General features: G+C 37.8%; 1 long non-coding RNA gene across 1 annotated transcript in view; it reads left to right on the forward strand.

Moving 5' to 3' along the window:
• The first annotated feature begins 2,242 nt into the window (after nucleotides 1-2,242).
• Nucleotides 2,243-24,393, forward strand: part of LOC308357307 — a 28,703-nt gene continuing 6,552 nt past the window's right edge. Inside the window, exons 1-2 of the long non-coding RNA XR_013968182.1 lie at nucleotides 2,243-2,485; nucleotides 4,652-4,777. This is a non-coding gene — a long non-coding RNA (uncharacterized lncRNA). The remainder of the gene's footprint in view (nucleotides 2,486-4,651; nucleotides 4,778-24,393) is intronic.

Raw genomic sequence — 24,393 nt, forward strand, 5'->3', positions numbered from 1 at the left:
ACTTCTTTGTCTTAGTAATTATTTATCTCTCATATTTTTGTCACACTGTGTAGATTCTAATTTCCTAGAAATTAGTGTCACATATTAAATATTTAAATGCTGTTTTAAATATTTAAATATTGTTTTCACTAGAGAGGAGATGGGAGGAGCTATTGTCTTAATAGCATCCTAAATATGATATTAAGGGCACTGTATGTCATTGAAAATTCTGTTATTACAACAACCAGTGGTGATCATAAGATCTGTAGATGCTCTGGGAGAAAGAGACTGAGCAATAAATAAGACTGGGTTCACAGCAAGCAAACAAATAAAGCGATAACTGGGAAAAACAAAAACAAAAACCTAAAAGCCCTTCCAGTTCCCCTGTGTCTTGTCATGACTTCTCCATGGCTAGACTGCTGGGTTAAGGCTTTGCATCCTTAGGTCTTCTCCGTAGGGCCAATGCCCTTCAGACAAAGCCATCCAGAAACACAGCAGTAGTTCCACAAGGTGGGTTTATTGGAGGAAGGGAGAAGACAGAGCATGGGGAAACATGGGGGTGTTTCAGGAAAAGTCTGTTAGAAAGAACTTATTACAGGATTTAGTTGGGTGATTCACAGAAGGGCTGAAGAAGCAAAACTTTCTAGAAGGCAGGACAACTCCATGTGATTATTTCAATAAATCTACCTCTAAAGAGGGGAGACACGAGCAAAAATAAAGCCCTGGTTGGTGAGGGATTGCTCTATCATTTTAGCCAAGAGAGGGTGGTGTTTGGTATTTTGTGGGTATTTTGTGGGTGGCACCGGGAATTTTTAAAGATCTGCACTGATACAAAAATACGAGGTGTGATGTGGCCTTGTATTATCTCTCTTGTCAGGGCCTCGGCATGCCCTGGGCTAAGTCTGGCATTCTGTGAGATCGCAAGGTTCGATAGAACGATGTGGCCTAGGTGTGCGTGCCAGGCCAGCTTCTGAAGGTGAAGAAGGTTGCTCCTTTTCGTTCTTTCTCTACGACGCACTGGGATTCAGCAGCGGTTTGTATTTCTGCGCACAAGAAAAAGTTATTAATTGCCATCATGATCCATCTTCATTCCAAAGTACGATTTTTGACTCTAACGATGATACTGATGGTAATTGAAGGCAATAATACTAAAAATACCAACAAAAGAAAGGAGAGGGTTTGAGATCAAAGCAGAGGAGAGAGGCAGGAGAGCACCTCAGTGAGTGCTGACCGAGCCCCAGGAGTGGTCTTACCATGTCTCATAGGCAGGCTCGAAACCATTTGAGGTACCCAGTGATGGTGTTACCTGTATTCTCAGCTCAGAACCCCGGCACCAAAGGTGGAGTAATTTGAGGGGACAGCATACTATAATAAGCAAGTGTCTTCAGTTGGAGTCCCCAAAAGCAAAGGATTCCTATAAAAGTATTTTTTTTTAAATTGAGGTATGATTAACATATAACACTATACTAGTTTCATGGACCTTTTGGAGTTTTGTTTTTGTTTTTGTTTTTGTTGTGTACTTAAGGAGTATTCCCCTGGAAACACCAGTAGGGAACTAAGGAAGTGAGACGGGGAAAGAAAATACCTAAGGGTCAGGGGGCGCCTGGGTGGCTCAGTGGGTTAAGCCTCTGCCTTTGGCCCAGGTCATTGATCTCAGGGTCCTGAGATCGAGCCCCACATCGGGGTCTCCACTCAGCGGGGAGCCTGCTTCCCCCTCTCTCTCTGCCTGCCTCTCTGCCTACTTGTCATCTCTCTCTCTCAAATAAATAAATAAATAAATAAAATTAAAAAAAAAAAAAAAAGAAAATACCTAAGAGTCGGGTATTCGGTTAAGTCCCACAGAGACCCACCAATAAATAAGCAAGTAAGTAAGTAAGGGGGAGAGGGAGTAAATAAATAAACAAAATTCAAGATCATTAAAAAAAAAAAAAAAAAAGTTGTCAGGAGGACAAGAGGGTCCACGAAATCCTAAGTAAGGAGGCTCTCCTTGTCCACAGAGTAAGAGCATGTCTGTGTCCAGTGGCTCTCAGATGTCAGCAACAGCAGCAGAAGCACCATGAAGTCTTGTTCAACTGTGGTTTCTCATTCAGTAGGTGTGGGGTGGGACTCAAGACTTTTTATCATCTCTAACACGTTCCCAAGAAAGCTCCTACGCCAAGGGCACCGCACTTTATAAAAGGCTGACGGAGCCTGAGGACCGACCTTTGGCCAAGAGAGGCAGATGCTGGCTCCTGGGAGAGCAACAACGGTTGTTGGCACAGATGTAAACAGAGCGGCAAGCCCTGGGTGTGTGCGAGGAACTCTCCAGCGTCTGCTCTCGTCCGGGCCCAGGTCTGTCTGCATCCAGATCTGGTATTGTCAGCACTTGCAGTGTACCCCTTCTCGGTAGTGGGTGTCAGGAAGCCACAGGATAAACCCATAGGAACTTGTCAATGTTAACTGGAGATAGGCAGACTGAATGGACAGGGCATCAGAACGCAGAGCTCATTTACATGAGGAGTTGGAGGTATGTGTTAAGTAAAATTTAAAAAATTATCTCTTTGGCTGGTACTTTGTGTTTTGCTTTGTGTTAAAACCCTAGGACTGTAGCTGCACATTTTCACTCTAACCAACTAGTTTTAGCTGCGAAATGTCAAAAGTACTACAGATCACTATAGTATTCTCTATGCTATGGGTCTCATGCCTTAGTTTTAATTTCACATAATCTTCTTTATTCAGTCAAGGTGATTAATTTTCAAATAGATAACCAAACTTAATTTCCCATTTATGACTTTATAAGACGTATCCTATCACTAAATTCGCAATTCAGAGAAGATGAGTCTATGAATAATTTGTTCTACCTTTTGGGTTTAAGGAATAGGTCACTGTACTCTAGGACCATAAAAATCTCCATTTGTCCCATCCAGTTTTAAGCCAACAAGAGGGTTCCTTGTCACCCTGGGCAGAAGCACAGGTAAGCAGGAATGTTCTGGAAAGAGTTTAAGACGAAAGTGGATGCCAGTGCAAAGTTTATCTATGTTACCCTTTTTTCCTATGGGCAGTAAGAATAATTCTTGTTCTATGCTTGACTCAGACAGTACAAGGGCTTTCCATATGTTTACACACAAATCTTCACTGCACCCAGTGAGGCAAATACATGAGGGTTTGGCAAAAGTGGAGCCTTTTCCATGCATTTTTCATGAGAGAAATTTCAATAAAGTGAAATAACTCGGTGTCCCAAACACTATGCCAGCAAATGACAAGGAAGGCTGTTTACATTTGGATGGTGCAACCAGAACAGCTTGGTTTTCCTACATTCCAAGGCTTCCAGCCAGCCCTTTCAGTTAATCCATTAAAAAAAAAAAAAATAGGTCAATTAAAAAAAAAAAAAACCTGTTTCAGGAACTACCTGGAAAACACATACCATTAGAAATTTGTATTTAAATGGGATTCCTTGAGAAACAATTACCATCATACATTAAAATTTCAGTTTATACGTGCAAAGTTAGTTGGGACTTGGAGCCATATTATGTCATTTATTTATTATGTCTCGAACACCGGAACCATCCATAGAGTGAAAGCAAATTTTTTTGTTCTTGAATTTTCTGAACAACGTCTGTTCTTGCATACTTACTGAACATTCGTGTATCATCCCGTAAACCTCCAAATGTACTCAGTGGGCATGGTAAACACTTAAATATAACTGGAAATAGAAGAGATAAGAGGAGCGTACAGTATCTTCCAATGGCAGCTATTAATCTTCTGAAAAGAGTGGTGGTTCTCAAAACATGGCCCCAGTCAGCAATATCCACACCCCCATGAGAGCCTGTTAGAATGAAATGCTAGGGGTCCCGCCCCAGACCCACTACATCTGCAGCTCTGGGTTTGGAGCCCAGTATCATGTGCCTCTAACGAGGCCTCCAAGTGGTTGTAGGACGTGCCAGATTGGAGAACCAGAGACTTGGCAGCTAATAAGAAATGGCTGACGAACAATAGAACGGACAATGGTGTATAACACAGTATGACACCACAGCAGAGATCAGTTTATTTTTGTTTTGTTTTGTTTGTGAAGTGTATGAATAAATAGAAAAGAAAGGAGGGAGAGAGAGCGAGGTGGAGAGAGAGCGCGAGAAAAGGTAAGATGGTAACAGTGCGTTACAGGGGATTCATTTTTGCTACGCGCTTTTTAACATTTTCCAAGATTCATCACTGATTAGGTATTAGCTGTGATTAGAACTGTTATTGAAGAGGATAACTATGTTATGGAAGAGAGAAACAATTTTTCCTTATATTATTGTGGTGCCTTTAGAAACTGTGCCCAGCTCCATTGTAACAATGTACAAAGCGAAAATCATCCCCCATGCAACACATGGGCAGGAGCGGCTCTGCTCTCTTCACAAAGTAGGAAAAACTGTCAGCACAGAGCTTATAACCACATTTTCACCTGCTCTCGTGGTCGGCGCTTTCAACTGCTGGAACACAGGAGACTGAAACGTGGGGAAGCCTTGCCCGAAAGGTACCTCTGGTGCGGGACCTTTCACATTCATCTTCCAGATGGGAGTCCCAGGTCTCCTTTGCATTGGTTGCAAATGTGGGTATTCATGGCTTCTTTGTTATACCATTTGATCACTGAAACTGTCTTCTTTTTTTTTTTTTTTTTTTAATGACTGAAATGGTGAATGCTTACTTTTAGGGGACTTTGTGAAGCCACTCTTGGAGAGCGAAAGAGAAAGAAGCCAGAGAGGACTTTCTGAATGTCCGACCTGGTTTTACTCTGGAATTGCCAAGCAATTCAGCGGCAAATGCTGTCCTGCAAAGGGTAAGAGCTTCTTGTTGGTGCTCTAACAAGTAAGGGCCGTAAACTTAGTGACTTACAACAACACAAATTTATTCTCTGACATTTCTGGAGACCGAAAGTCCTCAAATCAGGAAGGTGGTAAGGCTGCATTCCTTTTGGAGGTTCCAGGGGAAAATCCGTTACCTTGTCTTTTCTAGCTTTGGAGGCTGTCTACAGTCTTTGGTTTATGGCCTCTTTCAGACATTCTGACCTCTGTCTCCATCGTCGTTACTCCTTCTTTGACTTCTTGCCTCCCTTCCAAGGATTCCTGTGATAACACGGCACCCACCCAGATAATCCAGGAGAGCCTCCCCATCCCATCCTTAATCACGTGTGTGAAATCCCTTTTACCACGGAAGGTAACATATTCACAGGCTCTAGGGGCAGGAGGAGGTATCATTCTGCCTATCATACAAAAGAAGAAGGTTTTCAATATTGACCTCTATTATTCTTCATCCAAATATCTCTATTTGCAAGAGATAGACAGAATTCAAGAGTCATGTAAATATTTATCCCTGACAATGACAGGGTCCATGCAATGTGCTGATGACGTAAACCAAGTTTATGTGGCAAGGTTAAGTTGAATTTCCAATTCACTATGTTTAAAGTAAAACAAACAAACAAAAAACACTTCTGTTTTAGTTATTAGAAAAGTTATGCATTGTGATTGAACATAATATTAAAATACAGATAAAAGGAAAACAAAACAAAGAAATTGGCAGTCTCTTGGATTTATATACGTATTCTTTCCTATTTTAACAAAATCGGACCACAACGCACAGTCCTGTTTTACAACTCCTATTTTATTACTCCCTCATGAAATCTTTTTTGATAGCATTATTCATTTACGAAGTTCTGCAAAATCATAAATTATTGCTCAATTTCTCTAATGTTCTTAGAGACATAGGTTGCCTTTAATCTGTTAATTTCATGAACAATTTTATGTTGAGCATTCTGGCAGGTCAATGTCTGTGCACTTGTCCATGGTTATTTCCACATGGCTGGATATTTTTAAATACTTACCTCCATAATTGATGATGCCAGGCCCTAAAATCACACAAAGGCAATAATATAAATACAACATTTGGGACATTCTACTTGTTTTTGAAAGACTTTTCTCCATTCCCTCTTTGGAGACAGAAAGCTCAGAGTCAAGTGTGTTAGGTATAGAACAGAACATCTAGACTTTATTTAAAGAAATGGCAAGTAAGCATATTTGGGATCTAGGTAATTAAACAACCTTCATTTAAAATGTATGGCATGTAATTCTATCTCTGCAGAGAGGGACTTACCTTGCCATGGGCAGAGACAGCTCTCAGTGGTGAATGTAATTGGACAAGGAAAGGTGGACAAATCCAGGGCAGTAACTGGAGAACTAGGGAAAAGAGTGGGCTGGCTGAAGGCCAAATGCAACTTTGTTAAAAGAAAATATCTGCAGGTTGATTTTTTCAAAATTGAAGTAGATGCTCATCAGTGTAGTCCAATCATCAGATGCTCCTACTGCCCTGCTGATTTTACATACGTGGAAGAAAGAACATGTTTTCTTTGACACCAGAGTTTGTTACCAAATGCTGAGACCTTAGAGACCCCGTGGATGACACTGAGAAGTTTTGCTATACAATCAGTAAGGGCTAATTTTATCGAATAACCACTGCATTCCAGATACGATGTTCAATGCTTGTATATAATATTACAAGGACTCCTCACAACATTTTAAAAAAGGAGATATCCCCGTTCTGCAAATGTGAAACTGAGGCTGGAAAATTCAGTCAAGATTTAGAACTTGACAATGATCATAGAGTTAATTAGAGATAGAGATCATACGGTTGGCTCAGGTCTGAAAAACACCAAAATCTATCATCTCAACATGCTCATTTGGCTTCAGGAAAATAAAAGGGAAAAGCGCCTAGAAGGGAGGATTTCAAAATTAAGTTAATGTTGAAGTAATTTTTAAAAAATGTTTAAGTAATGACAATATACTCATGATACAACATTAAAGGAAACAAGCCAATGTCTACATTTTTACATAATGTGAAATCAGTTTTTAAATCAAGATGAAATTCTGCTAAAGATAAATTCACGTGTGTGTATGTATGTGTGTGTGTGTGTGTGTATATATATATATATATAGTCTTAAATTTATTATAAAATAAAGTCTTAAATTACTTAAATTTAACTCATCATCCTATTTCTATTTTCTATAAAGAAGATAGTATATTTTATAAATTGTTTTTATGACAGAATGTATAAACATTTATTATTAAAAAAAAGAAGAAGAAGAGAAAGAAAATAGAAAGGATAGGCCCCCTCAAAGCTTTCTTGGCTCTTCCATAAAACAGGATATGCAAAAGAGAGTGATATTTTTTTCTTATCAATATTACAGGTATGGTGTTACACAAAAACGCATTCTGTGCTTTATTTCATTTGTGAGACCAATATAATTTGCAATCTGTTCTAAGGAAAAATTGTGAGAAGTTAGTCCAGGATACACGTTTTTCTCCTGAAAACCATAGTAAATACGCACATGCAAGAATTAACATATCCCGACATATCGCAGAAGTCAGACAAAGCTTTCGAATCCTGCTACCAGTGAGTTAAATGACCAAATATTTCACAATAGTAAACAGATATCAAGACCTGATTCTTCCCACTTTCATCATTATACATAGTGCAATTGCTAATGCCTGAAAACATGGTAGTTTGAATCAAACCATAACAGACTGTGGGGTCTAGAAAATGTCTGGGGGCACTAGAAATAGTACGATAATTTGAAGTCCTGGGCTTTCCTTGAGACGGAGACTGCCTCTGAACATTATATTGGTCTCAGCTTGGGGACTGAAAATCACCTGTAATGAATTCAATTACAATTAATCTGTGAACTCATAGAGTGAATGCAGGTGAGGTTATTTGTTTTCAATGAGCCATTTAATATAATGAAGGAGGGTTTTTGTAATCCCTAATTAATTCTTACCCCTCAGCCCACCAATTGATTAATAACCCAAGGGAGCCAACAGTCAGCCACCTCCCCTTCCACATAATTGCTACTCTAGTAGGAATGTCACATTCAAAATCACCATCATTAAAATAATAACAAATCTGAGTAGATGATGGTGGCATTCATGAGTCAAACGAGTTTCAATTCTTATTGATTAATGGGCGAAAGGACCATCATAAGGGCTGAAAATCTACCTGGAATAAATGCAGGAGTGGAGAAGGGAGCTGTGGTTTTTAGTGAGATTCCTTCAACGATCCAAACAAGTGTTTCTTTTTTTAGTGAACAGAATATAATACAGGACTGTGCAAGATGACTGCCTACTATATTTAACTCAGACAAATGCATAACAAATCACTATTCTATAGTGCGAAGGCACACCTCATAGACTCCTGTTTCTTTCTTTCCTTTTTTTTTTTTTTCTTTCCTTGGGGCCTGGATATAAGACCACAGTCATCTAAATAATCCTCCAGAAATAAACCAATGAAATTGTGAGTCTGACAACAGACAGAGCATTATACCTGCAGCTGGTAAATGTTTCCATAGTCCAACCACCTTTCCAGTAAAAATTTTATCCCGGGGGAAAGTCAGCAACTAAGATTTTAACTACTTTTCTGCAATAGAAAAGTTTGGAGCAATGGAGACTTCATAAATTTCATTATTTATGGCCTTTATTTTTCTTAGAGAACTACCCACCCATCAAGTATATTGTGAAAATACTACTACTGTATTACTCTATTCCCATATAAATAATTTTAAAAAAAATTTTTAGGTGATTAAACTATGAGACTACCTCATAAGAAGGTGCATAATTCCAAAACCATTTTATTGTTTTCTGTATTATTTGGTATGTTCGTAATTGTTGAATGAGCATTTCACTTACATGAATATCGGGAGACTAAGAACGTTCGTAAATGTCTTGGCCAATTACTTGGACTGTGACCCTCCACTGACTGGCCCGCTCTGTTTTTGTGGGGTTCCTTAAAGTTAGAATGCTTGACTCTCGCATCCTACCTGTTCTTTCCATAGAAATAGTATTTGTTTTTGCACAACCTTTGAACTCATGAACATGTTTCTAATAGATACTGGGCTAATACAAGGGTATGACCTAGTGAATTTAGTCTCTGCTACCAGGCGATCGGCCATGGTGTTGGAAAGAAAGGACATTTCCAATAAAGAGTGACTCCCAGAACTCTGGTGAGAAGGTAGTACCAATCATCAAAAGAAAATTTGCATTACTTATTAAAACTTGCAATATGTGAACCCTTTTACCTAACATACTGGTTCCAGGAATCCATCCGTATATATTTTTGTATGGTAAAGATAATGTGTATATTGATGCTTGCCACAGTATTAACAACATTATTGGAAATAAGAAGGGCAATATATGAAAGGATTAACAAAAGGAAAACATTTGTAATTTTTTTCTTACCCTGAATTCTTCCAAGAAACACAGCCCTGGAAATGGCTTGCCTGTAGGTTTGTTTGGGAAATCGATCCGAATGTATGGAAGGGGAAACACAGGAATAATGTGATGGAAAAGGAGAGGGGACATACCAATTGTAAAGCATGTTATTGATCCTGCATTTCCAGATGGCAATAATTTGCCACTGCGTATCAATCTTGTTTGTGGACCTTTGGAAGAAATGTGTCGGGTTTACCTTGCTGTTATTTCCTGAGGGTTAGAACCTGATATTTGTTGCTTCCAGACCTCGTGAGTCTCTCTGTGGAGTCCCAGCTTCCTTGCACCTTCACATTTTTCTCATCTTAAGAATTTCTGAGCAATTGCCACAGATATCCCAAATCGGGGCAGGGAAATCAAAGACCAGAAAGGGAAGGTCATACGGTGTGACTGAGCCAAAGGAATGCCAGATTCAGCCTGTGAACCACAAGGGGAGATGAAACACTGTATCAGCTGCATCGCAGAAATTGCATACGGCCATTCTCCTTAAGGTGGGCACATCATATGATGAGCACTTGGTGTTCTACGAAACTGATGAATTATGGAATGCTACCCGTGAAACTAGCGATGTACTCTATGTTGGCTAATTGGGTTTAAATTAAAAAAAAAAAATGTATTGGCCTTTCAATTTTGTCTTTGACCTTTCAGTTCCCCAGATGTGTATTATTTTATTTCCAAACATTTGGGATTTCCCAGATATCTTTCCGTTGTTGATGTTTAGTTTAATTGTGCTGTGGACAGAAAACATGATTCGCATGATTTTAACGCCTTGTTTAGTGGCCAAAAATATGGCCTGTCCTGGTGAAATATCCATATGCACTGGAATGTGTATTCTGTGTTGTATTGGGTGGAGTGGTCTCAGATGTCAGTGAGGTCAAGCTGGCTGATGCTGCTATTCAGGACCTCTATGTCCTAATAGGTCATCTGACTAATTTGTCATTAAATCCTGAAAGGGGACGCTAAAGTTTCCAACATAATTGTGGATATACCTCTTTCTCCTGTTCTATCAGTTTCTTGCGTTATGTGTTTTGAAAACCTGTTTTGAGAAATACACATGTTTAAATTATGTCCTTGATGAATAAACATCCTTACCAATTTGTAATGTTCCCTTATTATTTCTGGTAATGTTCCTTTTATGAAACCTGATTTATCTGATAGGAGGAGCCATTCCGGCTTTGTTTTGATTATGGTGTGATTCCTTTTACTTTAGACCATCCGTGATTTCTACTTACAGTGGATTTCTCATGGGCGATATAGGGTTGGGTCTTACTTTTTTCCCACTTAGATTATCTCTGCCTTTTAATCCATAATCTCTGAATAATTCTCGGTTGTTATCTCTTCACATCCTGCCTTCTCTCCCTGTGGATCTTTACTTGCGCGTGTGTTAGGCCATCTGATCGTGTCCCACAGTTCTTGAATGACCTACATAGCTTTTCCCTTTCTACGTTTTGCATTTCTGTTTGTTTAGTATCTATCTACCCATCTTCAGGTTCACTAATGCTTTCCCTGGAGGTGTCAGGTTGGTTATAAAGGAATGCGCAGCTATGACAATCCTGTAAATAAAACACGTCCTCAATGCTTTAAGGCAAAACAAGGTTTGGGTATCTTCCCTATTCACTTCTGTTAAGATCCCCGAAATATGGAATCACTAACACAGTCCTCGGAGGCATCTGGAGTGTCCCTGCAAATAGGAATTACTTTACAAGCAAAGATACTTTGTGAATTGTTAAGGGTATTTGCCAATAAATATTGTAAGCTTTGGTATTAAGATTTACTTTGCTTTTGTTATGGGAACACAGCCTCTGTTTGACATGTCCTAAATAAGAGCGGCCCACATCCTTATAAATGTTGATATGGCATAGATGAGAGGCAGCTGAAGACTTTCAGACTGCTTCCGTGAGGTTGAGCCATTAGTATGGATACACGAAAAGGAAAGTATTCAAAATGCTGCCCCAGAGGCTTATTTTTTTCACATGCCTTGATTGTATTATAACTTTGTTTCTACCTGTACCTCATAGTTACATATCTGTTGATGTTATTCATTTTTGACATTCTTTTCTTTTAATGAATTAAATATCACCAGTCTGATGGCTATTATTTTGGGGTAAAGTAAAAACACACCCATTATGAACACACTTGATTTATTATAGCCCACAAAACAATTATGATAAAAGATGGCCTTCGTTACCGTAATCCTCACCTTCAGCAGCTTCAAATGCCTTTTGGGGGGAAAAAATCCCCCCAAAACTAGGAGTAAATAAATAATGAAGTAATTTTCCTTTGGGTTTTGAAAAAAGATATGCTTTCATTAAGTTCACATTTCACACTTTCTCATGTTTCTTCTTATACCTGTTTACATGTTTGTGAGAAGGCAGTCTAGGGCTTTGGGGTAGAATACTTAGCTATGGAAAATTTTTCTCTGTGCAAATCCATATGGCCTAGTTAATATAATTATTGAGCTAAATCTGTGTACTTACTCTAGGAAATTCAAGGCTTTCTTAGGAATTCCATTTGCAAGGGTGTTTCTGTGTCCTGTGGACATAAAAGAATTTAGAAGTGTCACCAAGCCTGTTAAATAACCCAGTTTGGACACAACTATACCTTGAAACCTATGTGTTCTGAGCCAAGTAGATGTAGGTACGGACTCTGAGCTACGTTGGCAACAACTTGTGAAATCTAAAATTCCATTATAGGTAGAAAGATGTGAAAGGGCTTTCTTGAGTTATCTCAGAAAAGATAATGAAAATTATTCTGAGGGGATTATTTTTATGATATTAATATATCATCCTGATGGCACTGGGTGTTAGTGTAAGGACACTCAAATTGTTCTTTATAAACATGAGAGGAGAAAGGCTATACACAAAAATAAAATCTTCAGGATCCAGTGACATGGCTTTGTAACACCTGATGGTGCCCCAGGTAGGGCGCCATTTGCATTTGAAGCTTTGCAACATGATATTCTTCCTTTATTCTAGTTTTTGAGTAGCAAATAACTCCAAATGTTAGTGGCTGAAAACAATAATCATTTATTTGTACATGTGCTGGGGGAGAGAGGATGCTGGCATCTCTCTCTTTTTTAAATGACATCAGACCTCATGAACCAAACTTCATAACCCAATGAGCCTACATCTAATTACCTCTCAAATGCCCCATTTCGCCATGCAATCCCACGGGAGTTAGTGCTTCAGTGTGAATTTTGGGGTGACACAAGGAGGTCTGTCTATAAGAGATATTGATCTGTTATTTTCTTATAATTATCTTTATTTGGCTTGAGTATCAAGACAGCTGCCGGGCTCATAAAATGTGGTGAAGTCTCATAAAGTGTGAGGTATGGTCTCCCTTTTATTTATTTTCATGTATAATATATATTCTTTCTTTCTTTCTTTTTTAAAGATTTTATTTATTTATTTGAGAACGAGAGAGAGAGCACAAGCAGGGGAGAGGGCAGAAGGAGAGGGAGAAGCTGACTCCCCACTGAGCAGGGACCCAGGGGCAGGACTTGGCCCCAGGACCTTGGATCAGACCTGAGTGGAAGGCAAACACTTGACAAACTGAGCCACTCAGGTGCCCTATATTATTTCTTTCTTAAGGGTTCTGCAGAATTTACCAATTAACCCGTCTACGACTTTCTCTCCCTCTCCATATATATATAATTTTTGAATGTTTTAAACTACAAATTCCACTTGTCCTTTTCTGAAATTTGACCTTAGTTTTGGGCAATTCTAATTCAATAGACAGAGTTTTATGTTCCTGAGTTTCAACTGGGACCAGTTTCCAAAGTCCTCTTGCTTCCCATCCTCCACCATCTCTCACGCTAAATAGACCCTATGAAAATTGGTATTTGCAAACAATGTGTAAGACTCAATGGAATTCATTGATCAGGGCCATCTATACTGTAACCCAAACAATGCACATACACAGTGGAGAGGGAGTGACTGTTGTACTGGGATGACAGGACCTTCTCTCCATCACTTCCATCAGAAACAGGAATCAAGGACTCTTCCTGGGACTTGGCCCCACATTTGATGAGCAGAATACACTTAATGTCATCATTGTTTGCTGGATCCCTGAGAGATTTACTCAAAGGAGGCTCAGAGAAAGAAAGAATAGGGAATTTTCCGGAAGCTAATTAGCTTTAAGAACCTCAGCTTTCCCCTTCAATTGACCTTGCCACACGCGATCAGACCGGCAGAATATCTGCATAAACTTTATTTGCTGGGATGGATTCGAGACACATAGCATATTTTCTGCTGGAGTATGTGTGAGTATAGGTATAAATGGATGCACTTTTCCCTAACACTTTGTGTTCCAAGGCTTCAAAATGCCTGAATAAAATGTGGTCTTTCTTTCTAAAGAAATTGATTTATATGGATGCCGTTTACGATACCCTACAGGATTCGCAAAGTGAAATATGTTCTAAATCCTGCAGCTCTAACTGTGTGATCCCTCCTGCCATTATTTTAGTCTACAGAAATTAGACTGGTAATTAACTATTTGACTGCGCAGTCATGAGGCACGTACTTTCATACTTGACCCTGTATACATTTGTGTTGATTTTGTCTTTTGAAGATATATTTAAGGCTGACAGTAAGATTCTTCTAGACCATGTGAACACACATAGATAACAAATAAATTCTTTAACTGAATAGTTTCTATTTCTTTTGTCTTTATTATTCCCAATAACTAACTTAGCAGTTTTTCTGCTTTTCCTTCCCTGAATAGATGTGGTCTTTCCGTCTTATAAGATATGGTCATTCTGGTAACGTTCTGGGATGATGTAGAGAATGGGAAGGCATCCAAGTGTAGCTCTTAAGTTATTCGAATGCATAAAGACAACAATTTAATCATTTTGAACTAGATTTTGGAGTATTCTTAATTGAAAGGCTTTCCTCACCATTGGAAACTTCACGGTCAGTGGGGGGCGAAAATATGAAATAAAGAAAGGAAAAAAACAAGCAGCCAAACTATCTAGTTAAACATCAGATTGGTCCTTTTTCACACACTTTAATTGAAGACTTCTTATTGTTATAATTAATAAATACGTTCTTTTTATCTGTTTTAAATGGTAATTGAATGGGCTTTTTTATTTTGAGAAAGTAACACATTAGAATCTTGAGTAAAATTTAAGCAGAAATAAGCAGACATAATTTTATCTTTCCCAGCAGTATTCTAAGGACTGCATTAACTCCCAGAGAGTGTGAATACCTATAGTACACACAAAAAATTATGGATAATCAAAAGGTAATATTATAATGTAGCAGACACTTAGAGGGCTGAGTCTTCAAATTCCCTTTTCTCTCCCCTCTTCCTTAGTAATTTGAATATGGTTTCCAGGGCGGCTGGGTGGCTCAGTCGGTGAAGCATCTGCCTTCAGCTCATATCATGATCTCAGGGTCCTGGAATCAAGCCCCATATCAGGCTCCCTGCTCAGCTGGGGGTCTGCTTCTCCCTCTGCCCTTCCCCCTCACTCATGCTCTCTCTCTCTCTTTCTGTCTCTCAAAACAAATTTTAAAAAACCTTGAATTTGGTTTCCACAACAACAACAATAGTCATAATTACACCATTTATAAGAGACACAGGCTAGAATTCAATCCCTGCCTTCGGACTCTAAAGCTTTTTCAACACTCACGTATGATACTTATATGAACTGATAGTAATTTAAAGCCCCATATTTTACACATTGTCTCTGGCTTTTTATACATAGCAAAACAGTGTATTGTCCCAATAATTATTCAAATGTAAGTAGATATCTCAGTACCATATTTACACAGAGAAATATAAATTATATAAACCCACATGCCCTTTAAAATATGCTTTCACTTTAAAATTACATTTGGGGGTTGCTTTGTGAAAATAAAATAACTGTTGATTTATGGGTCTTAATAAGGGTCCGATCCTTTCTTATAATAGAAGTGTTATTTATGTTGTTCCAGTTAAGACAGGAAAGTTTCTCCATGGGGGAGGAAGCCATTGATTTCCCTTTGGGGGTCCTAAAAGTGATTTTCTATTTCACAAGCTAGAAAGGAGACCCCTGTGTACTCTGCTTTATGCAGCCAAAGCTTATCTTTTCTTCAAAACCCACTCAATCCCTTTATGATTTGTGCCCATGAATCTTTCCCTGACCTCTTCAACTCGTGATCTCATGCTGCTCTAAGCTAACAGCACCAATTCTCCTTTCTACAATGGTATCGGGGAACACATGATGGAAGCAGGTAGACATTCTCCCAAAACAGGGAAACTGAGGCACATGCAGTGAAAGAATTGAGAAAGTCTTAAAGGTTAAGCATTGCTTGCTCACAGATTTAGAGTGTTTTTTTTTTTAAAGGGGACAAGAACTGATTCAAGCAAAAGACGCTGTCTCGTGGATAAGTCTAGACTCTTGGAGGACAGTGATCCAACATGGAACTCATGCTAAGTCAGTTGTGCTTCTTGAGAATAGAAAAATAGATTTTAGGGCTATCATCATGGAGTAAACAGGTAGGCATATGATGACATTAGCAGACAAAGAGGAATTCCAGTGTATGTTATCTGAACTTTCCACTGAGTTCCTCTTTGTTATTACTTTTGTTTTTAATTAGTTTAAAAAATGTTTTTTTTTAAATTTATTCGAGTGTACGTACTATTAATGTTGAGAATTCGTTAACTTTTGATAACTCAGCAACCTCAAAGTTCGAGGTGACGTATACCACTAATTGCATTTCTTCGGGGCTTGGACAGAATACCACCCATCTCCCTGCTCATGGGTTGGCTGTGGGTCCGCAGAACCTGACCTAGAGCAGCTGGACTTGCCTTCATGGTTCGAGTTGTGTTCAAGTTGACCCCACAGGTTTCTTTCCTGTTCTATTCCTGGTGGACTTCGGGCACGCTTGGGAAAACCAAATCACAGACGTGTGTTCTAAGTGTCTGTGTGTGTTTGATGTTGGCTGCGGCTCCATCGCCAAAAGCAAGTCAGACAGTCATAGGTCCAAGCCCCATAGCAGAGGCTGAGGTAAGTGTCTCTGTGGGAGGCTTTGCAGTCCTAGCTGTGGTTACTCTAGAGAAGTGAAGAACTGACAACAAGAATCGAATCCATCACACAAAGTTAACCATCGCTCTCCTTCTGAGCACCTAATTCTGCTTTCCAAAAGATAAATATTTTCTATTGTTTTTGGTGTTCACCTTTATCCCTCTACCCTATCTATCTATCTGTTGATCTACCATCCAACCAGTACATTCAGTAAATGATTTTAAGTTTATGTGTAGTTTAATTTGGTATTAGTAGATAGTTATCAATGTGAAACATTCTCCAATTCCTGTAACAGTAAATAAGAGCTTGGCCTTGTTGGACACTCATCCGTGTTTTCCCTTCTCCCATGATATCAATATAATTCATCATAATTTGGGGGTTTAATCCATTACCAGTGTTCATGTGATGCTATTGATGTAATTCGCTGCTTACATAATACTTTTTTATTTCCTATGGTCCCTTTGTACCTATTTCTATTTTTTAATGTTCCAGAAGACATTGACAAGTGTTTTGACCCCATCACTAATTTTTCCTGGTGTTCAAGCAAAGATCCCAGCACTCTACTATTTACACCCCCTGCCCCCAACAAAGCACCTCAGAGTCATCCTCCCTTCCTCTCCCCCAGAAAACCACAGTTTTGTATCCTTCTTTCTAGACTGATGCTCTCTACTCCTCATGCAAACCTGTTAACCTTTCTTTACTTCTCCACTTGAAATACTACTAGTAATCAATATTCTATTCATATTCACAGTTTCTGTTGAAAAATCAAATTTTAGATTCTTAGCCAGTGGTCTGGTTTATTTCTCATGCAAGTGTTTAGTGTATCCATTTTATTCTTTTATATTTGAATCTCACAACAATATATCTATTGCTGATCACTGTTTTAATTAGTGCCTTTTTCAAAGTGAAGACTAATTTTCAAGTCTGGGAAATTGTCTTTTTATTATTATTATTACTATTCATTTATTTTATCCCTGCCCTGAATCTTCCAGAGTTCCTTATTTTCATTACCTCTTCTCTCCTACTTTTCATCTTTTTTCTTTCTTTGCTCTCTGGACAAAATGCTCTGTATTACTCTGGCTGAAGTCACCATCACCTCTTGCCTAAATTAATATAATGCTCTCTCAACAAATTTTCCTGCCTTTACCCTTGTTTCATTGTTGTCCCAGGCTCAACATAGCAACCTTTTAAAAATTGTCAGGATATTCTCCACCCCAGACTTTGCAGTGCTTTTTATTCTGAATTTCAGAGGTAGGAGTTAACATCTTTACAACACCTATAGAGCCCTTCTTGCTCTAGAACGTCATTAACCCTCTGTCTGGCTTTCTTACTTTTCTCTCTTGCGCTCATTCCATCCTAGACATACCAATTGCTTTGCTAGTTCTCTGACCGAGAGCTTGTCTTAATGGAAAGAAAAAATGAGCTCCCCCCTCAAAAAAAAAAAAAAAAAGTGAGCCACAGATGAAAGCCACATGTGTGGCTTTAAATTTTTTAGTACCCAATTAAAAAAATAATAATGAAAAGTAAGTGACATGAATTTTAATAATATATTTAACTGAGCCTAATGTGTTTAGAATTTATCATTTTAATATGGGGTCAAACATTTTTAAATTATTAATGAGAAAATTTTACATTCGGTCCCCCAGGACGGATGCATATTTTACATTTATAGCACCATTCAATCAGATCAGCACTTGATCTATAACTGTCCTTCAGAGATGTCCCAAACGGAGGCAAGAGGTCAGGTTCCGCATTAGGCCAGTCCTTGGACCACCCCTGAAGGAAGTCTAGAGGAGCTCCCTTCCACGGAGGACAATGCCCGAGAGAGAGAGAGACCTAGCTGTGAGTTTTCAGCAGACAACAGCACTGAACCATTAAAGTCCTTGAGTCTGGAGGGAGCGTCTGAGCCACACACCAGAGGATATAAAATAAAAAGTAAGATGTACTAAAAATTAAAAATAAAGATGCAGCAGGCAGGCCTTTTAAAAACACACATTTATTTGCAAGTGTCTCTCTCTTTTTTTTTTCAAGATTTTTTATTTATTTATTTGACAGAGATCACAAGTAGGCAGAGAGGCGAGCAGAGAGAGAAGGAGAAGCAGATTCCCTGCCAAGCAGAGAGCCCAATGTGGGGCTCCATCCCAGGACCCTGAGATCCTGACCTGAGCTGAAGGCAGAGGCTTTAACCCACTGAGCCACCCAGGCGCCCCACAAGTGTCTCTTTTTAAAAAAATCTCAGACACATTATTAATTGAAAAACAAGGATTGCTCATTACTATTAGGGGTCAAGAGTTTTAGTAGGTCGGTAATTTGAGCACAAGTATCTAAATAATTCCAAGTTAAAACCTAGATCAAAACATCCAAAGAAAGAAATATATATAAAGTTATATTACTATATATGGGACAACACCAATTTATGGTAAGAGATAAATTCTATCCATATGCTAAAAATCTCCTCCAACATTTTTTATTAAGTTATGATGAGATTAAAGGAACGTCCTAGCTCTTCTTTCTGATAGAGCTGTTTAGGAGAAATTAAATTGAAGAAGTATTGCTAAAATTCCTGCTAATGTACCAAAGTCAGGAAGAATGAGTCTGAGACTTACAGCCAAGATATGACTCAGGATTGATACTGAATGCTTCAAATGGGTTTCCTTTTGTGTCCTGGACCAGAAGCATTTGCAACAATCTGTGAAAGAGATACACCAGGCAGAAAGTCCAGTGGACAGTGAGGTTTTTTCTTGATCAGGCAGAGGTTGTCAGTGATATTTCAGGCAGCGGCCCCAGAAAGGGTATCAGGCATAGACATATTGTGCCCAGGGACTGAAGGCAGGCAGAACAGAACAGACCTTATTGATAGCTGTCCCCAGCAAGGCAGCTTCCCCAAGCACACAGAGATAAAATGGCACTGCTGGAAATGCTAACTTGTCCACACTTTGTATTGCTGAAGTGGTAATGAAAATGCCTATCTCTTCTATCTGTTCCTATTAGCTTTGGCTGCCCAGCAGAAGATCCAAGTAAGTGTGGCTTAAAGGAGGTGTGCTAAGGAAAAATTACTGAAAGTCAAGAAGGAGAGATAGAATTAGACTTGACTTGATTTTGAGAAGACACTGGGGAATCGGGAGCACAAATAATAATCAAAATAGAATAATATCCTTGAGTAATGAAACTGGGTCTGCAGAATGCATTGGTGAACTCAACACCAGGGAAAATCAATAGAAATAGACCAGTATATGCCAACCACCTTAAAAAAAATAAAGAACTTGAAAGTGTCAAGTAAGCAATAGAAATAAAACAAAATTTGTTACCAGCAAAGGAAGAAGAAATCAGACTGCCTTCAGATGCCTCCTCAGCATTAAACACAAGAATGCAATGGGAGATTTGAAGGAAATGAATTATTATTAATGATTTCCATTTCCAAAGAGGTATTTTAATCATGAAGTAGGAGTCAAACACGAAGAGAAAGAATGCTCATGTCCTTTCTCTAAAAGTGTTCATTGAGGTGTTCTTCAGCTAACTGGATCCAAAAAAAAAAAAAAAAAAAAAAAAACCCAAAATACAAAAAACAAAACAAAACAAAAAGCTCAAAAGTGAGCGTTTCTAAAATAACTTAGTAGAAAACACAAAAAAACATGTAAACTAGTTATGAGAAATCAAGTACAAAAAGTATGATTATTTTTAAAAAGGCAACTAGTTGGGGAGCCCAGGTGGCTCAGTCAATTCGGTGTTTGACACTTGATCTCAGCTCAGGTCTTGATCTGAGGGTGATGTCCTGTGTTGGGCTCGTCCCTGGACATGGAGCCAATTAAAAAAAGTGCAACTAATTATCATAAGAACAGATATATGATGTTAAATGGTGATCATAAGCAGGTTCTAAGAACCCAGATCATATCCCCAAAAGTGAGGGTCTGAGATTTATAGAAGTAAATAAAATATGCTAATTTGTAAAATATGCTAAATATGCTAGTATTAAATAGGGCGGGGCCAACAAATACAATTTTATCACTGACATTGGTAAAGAGAAAATACTAAGTTCGTGTGTGTGTGTGTGTGTGTGTGTGTGTGTTTCCCAAAAAATAAAAGGTGAGCATTTTTAACATTAAGGAAAAGGTTACTTGTTCAAAAATTTGAGATAAATACCTATGCTGAAAAATTTTAAAAAAACACACATAAGAGTGAAATTAATAAAACTTGATATCCAACTAACAAAATTATTGGTGATGACAATAAATATAAATGAGTTAAAACTCCTCTATTAAAAGATAAAAACTCTTATAAATCAAAAATGCAATCCAGAAACTTGCAAGAAATGAGGTAGTAAGGAAATTTGGATTTGTAAAAATCTCCTCTACAAAAATAATAAAATAAGATTTATGAAGTAATGGTAGCAAAGAAGATATCGTGAATGGTGAAACAAACTAAAGGCCTCTAGCTAAACATAAATAATAAAAATCAGTTTTTGCTATTTTTTATATTCGACATAAAGGTGTAGAACAAATTGGACCAAATCAAAAGATGTCCCACTTAAGAAGGAGCAGAAAAGAGCCAAGTGAGATATTTTTTAAAATTGTACTGATAGGGGTGCCTGGGTGGCTGAGTGGGTTAAGCCTCTGCCTTAAGCTCAGGTCATGATCTCGGGTCCTGGGATCGAGCCCCGCATCAGGCTCTCTGCTCAGCAGGGAGCCTGCTTCACCCTCTCTCTCTGCCTGCCTCTCTGCCTACTCATGATCTCTCTCTCTGTCAAATAAATAAATAAAATCTTTTAAAAAATTGTACTGCTATCTTTCTAAATTAGTGGAACTAGAGTGGAAGTATGAGCAGTAATTTGGACAAAGAATAGAAAGATATTCTCCTTTGAGTTTGCTCTTTGCTCTCTTTTCTCTTTGGAAAGCTATCAACTACATAAAAGCACATTCACAAAAGCTGCAATAATAGTCCACATTAACCTCCCCACTCTAACCCCATTACTCTCTGGCAAAATGGTAACCTTGGAGAGACCAGAGTGTAATCCCCTAGCTCTAATTCTTTAGCAGAAAACAAAAATTGTAAGAAAAAGAGAAAAAATTGTTCAGCTACTCCAAGTGACAAATTTCAATCCATAAGACCTCCTAATTGCTGAAGCAAGAAAGTGGAAGTCTCATCCTTATGGGATTGGACAGGACATCGGTTCAGAAGAGTGGACCTCAATGCAGGACACTAACTTCAGTTCAAGGCAAGGCGCATGGTGGTGTCTCCCACAAAGCCAGTGCACTGGCCTTTCTCTCTTTTGTTTTCCCTTCAGCTGACTAAGCATATAAATCTTAACACTCATACTTCAACTTGATGTTATGCTGAAAGCATTTGATCTGTATGTAGGTTAAAGGGATTACAAAAGAGAAAATAATTCAAATAAAATCTAAAACACAGTTTGAAAAGTAAACAGGTAAAAAGAGTAAAGCTCAGAGAGAGGGATGATTAATGTAGAGCTATAGTAAGTGAAAGTTTGATTCTATGGAAAAAAGCATATTTATTAATAAAATGCAAAATGAGGTTCCCAAGAAAGATTATGAATAGAAAAGATTCTAGAATAGATTCTAGAATAGAAAAGATTATGAATATACAAAAATCATTTTGGATAAGGATGGCTTTTCAAATCCTTTGGAAAAACAATTTACTCAACAGTCACAATTAGTGCTTACTTATGGGAAACAAATCGTTTGATTCTCATTTCACATTATATATCAAAATAAATTTCAAGTTTATTAAAGAATACATTAGGTTTTTTTTTTAAGATTTAGAATAAACTATTTGTGAATATCTATCTGGTCATGGTGAGGGAAGTCTTTCCATACAAAAGCAGAGGAAGGAAGGAATCATCATAGAAATGATAAAATCTTTTGGATATATAAGGTTTAAAAAGTTGATATCTTAAAAATATCATAAACAAAAATAAATGGTGAGCAATAAACTGGGAAACATATTTAGGAGAGAAAAAAACTTGTGTGTATTCTTTTGTACACATGACAATTTTCATTTAAAATAGCACATTTGAACTGAATTCTGTGAACTGTTCTGAGTCCTGAACAAAATGTTTAAGTAGGCATGCTTAATTACTTCCTGATTTGTTTATTAGATTTGGGGCAATGACTTAAAGAGAGTAACAGGATGAATTTATGAAAGAGTAGATTTTGGAGTTTTACAAGTCATGTTAGAATCCTTCAAATATCCACTAGCTCTTTTTCCATGTGTATGTGATTCAATTTCTTTGAGTCTCAGTTTGAAATTGTGAAATTTGACTACTTGGTTTTGTCAGTATGTAATGAATACTAGTTTTTCCCCCCTCCTTTGATCCTAAAGTTTCATGGATTCCAAGTCTCTAAATAATATATTATAAAGGTAATTCCCTAGACCAGGATAGTTGGCAAGCCATCTTATGTGGGTGAATTTGGCCTGAATCATTTTGTAAATAAAGTTTTATCAGAACACAACCATGTTCTTTTTTTTTTTTTTTAACCTGTTGTCCATGGCTGCTTTCACCCTATAACAGCAAAGTTGAATCATCATGATAGAGATTTTTCTGTACTGCAAATCCTAAAATAACATACAGCCCTGCAGGGAAAGTGTGCCTACTCCTGGAGTAAACCATATTGTTACTTATTAGTTGTTAGAAGACAACAATGCACTTGTGAAATACCTGTATCTTAAAAAAGCAAGATTTTAATCTGAAAGTGTTAAAATGAAGATTCTGTGTAATAAAGAGAGGAAATGTCAAGCTTATAGGAGTGGAAAAGTGATTGCCAGGGGCTGAGGGCAGGGGAAACAGGGAGAAGTTGGTAAAAGGGGACACATTTTCAGCGATAAGATGAATAAGGTCTGAGCACCAAATGCAAAACATGGTGACTATAGTTGATTCCACTCTATTGTATCATTGAATTTGTTAAGAGAATAGAACTGAAATGTTCTCACCATACACATACAAGGATAAATACAGAAGATGATGGATGTGTTAATTAACCAGGTGAGGGGAATCCTTTTACAATGTATACTTATATCAGATCATCATGATGCACACTTCAGATGGCTTACAATTTTATACATCAATTGGACCCCAGTAAAGCTAAAATTAATATATATATGTATATATATATATTATTAAGATTCTGTATTTAGTATAATTTCCATGTGTTCTAAATCATTTTAGCTGAGTTATGTTTTTATCTGCATTATGTACCTTATGCCTTTTTTCCCCCTCTTCTTTCTCTCCTTTTCTTTATTAGCAAATGTAATGAGAGTTGTATCTAACCTGGAACTTCATTGAATGTGATCTCTGCCTCCATTATATCCCCTTTGATTTTGCAACAATACAAAATATACTTGAGCAGATGTTCTACTCATTAGAAGCCCTGGCGAATGAAATGGGCAGACTGCCAGAAATTAGGCGGAGGAGTCTAGACCTGGTATCTTCACTCCAATTCAATCATGACTTGTGCTAATCCTTTCTTAGATGAATCTAAGTTTATCTGCATGTCTTTGGCCTTAGAGGTGAAATGGAGCATTTGTTGGTATATCGTCCTTCTCAAACTTAGGAGCATTTCCTCTTTTCATCAACAGAAAAACAACCCCAGTTAGGATCTTTGTGGACTCTGGCCCTGCCATTTTAGAAATGAAGAGATGTTTGGCTGGCTGGTACATCAATTTGGCAGGTTTAGACATTCTCCAACATCCACATGTTCAAATCTAAAAATTATGAAACCGTAGTTTTATCTAATTTCTATTTATAAAACAGAAAAAAAACAAGAAAACATATCATCAAGATACACCCCTAATTCTATTCAGACCATATTTTTAAATTTTATTTTGTGTCACATTAATTTCCTCTCTTTTAACATTTTTTTCTATTCATCTAGTGTTTATATAATTCAAATAGTTGCAGATAGTCATCATGTCTACTTTTGAGTCACTGCTTGGACCAGAAAAGTATGTGGGCTGGCTTCTTCTTCTTCTTCTGTTTTATGTTCCCTTTTCCTTCAGAATTCAGTTGGTCAATATTATTGCTTTGTTTTTTTAAATACATTCCTTATACCATTTTTTCTAAATGACTCTTAACCGGAGTGCTTTCTTTTTCTGGATATGTGCATCTAGAAATTGACATTTCCGGT

The sequence above is a fragment of the Martes martes genome, assembly GCF_963455335.1.
Source record: "Martes martes genome assembly, chromosome: 16".
Classification (NCBI taxonomy): domain Eukaryota; kingdom Metazoa; phylum Chordata; class Mammalia; order Carnivora; family Mustelidae; genus Martes; species Martes martes.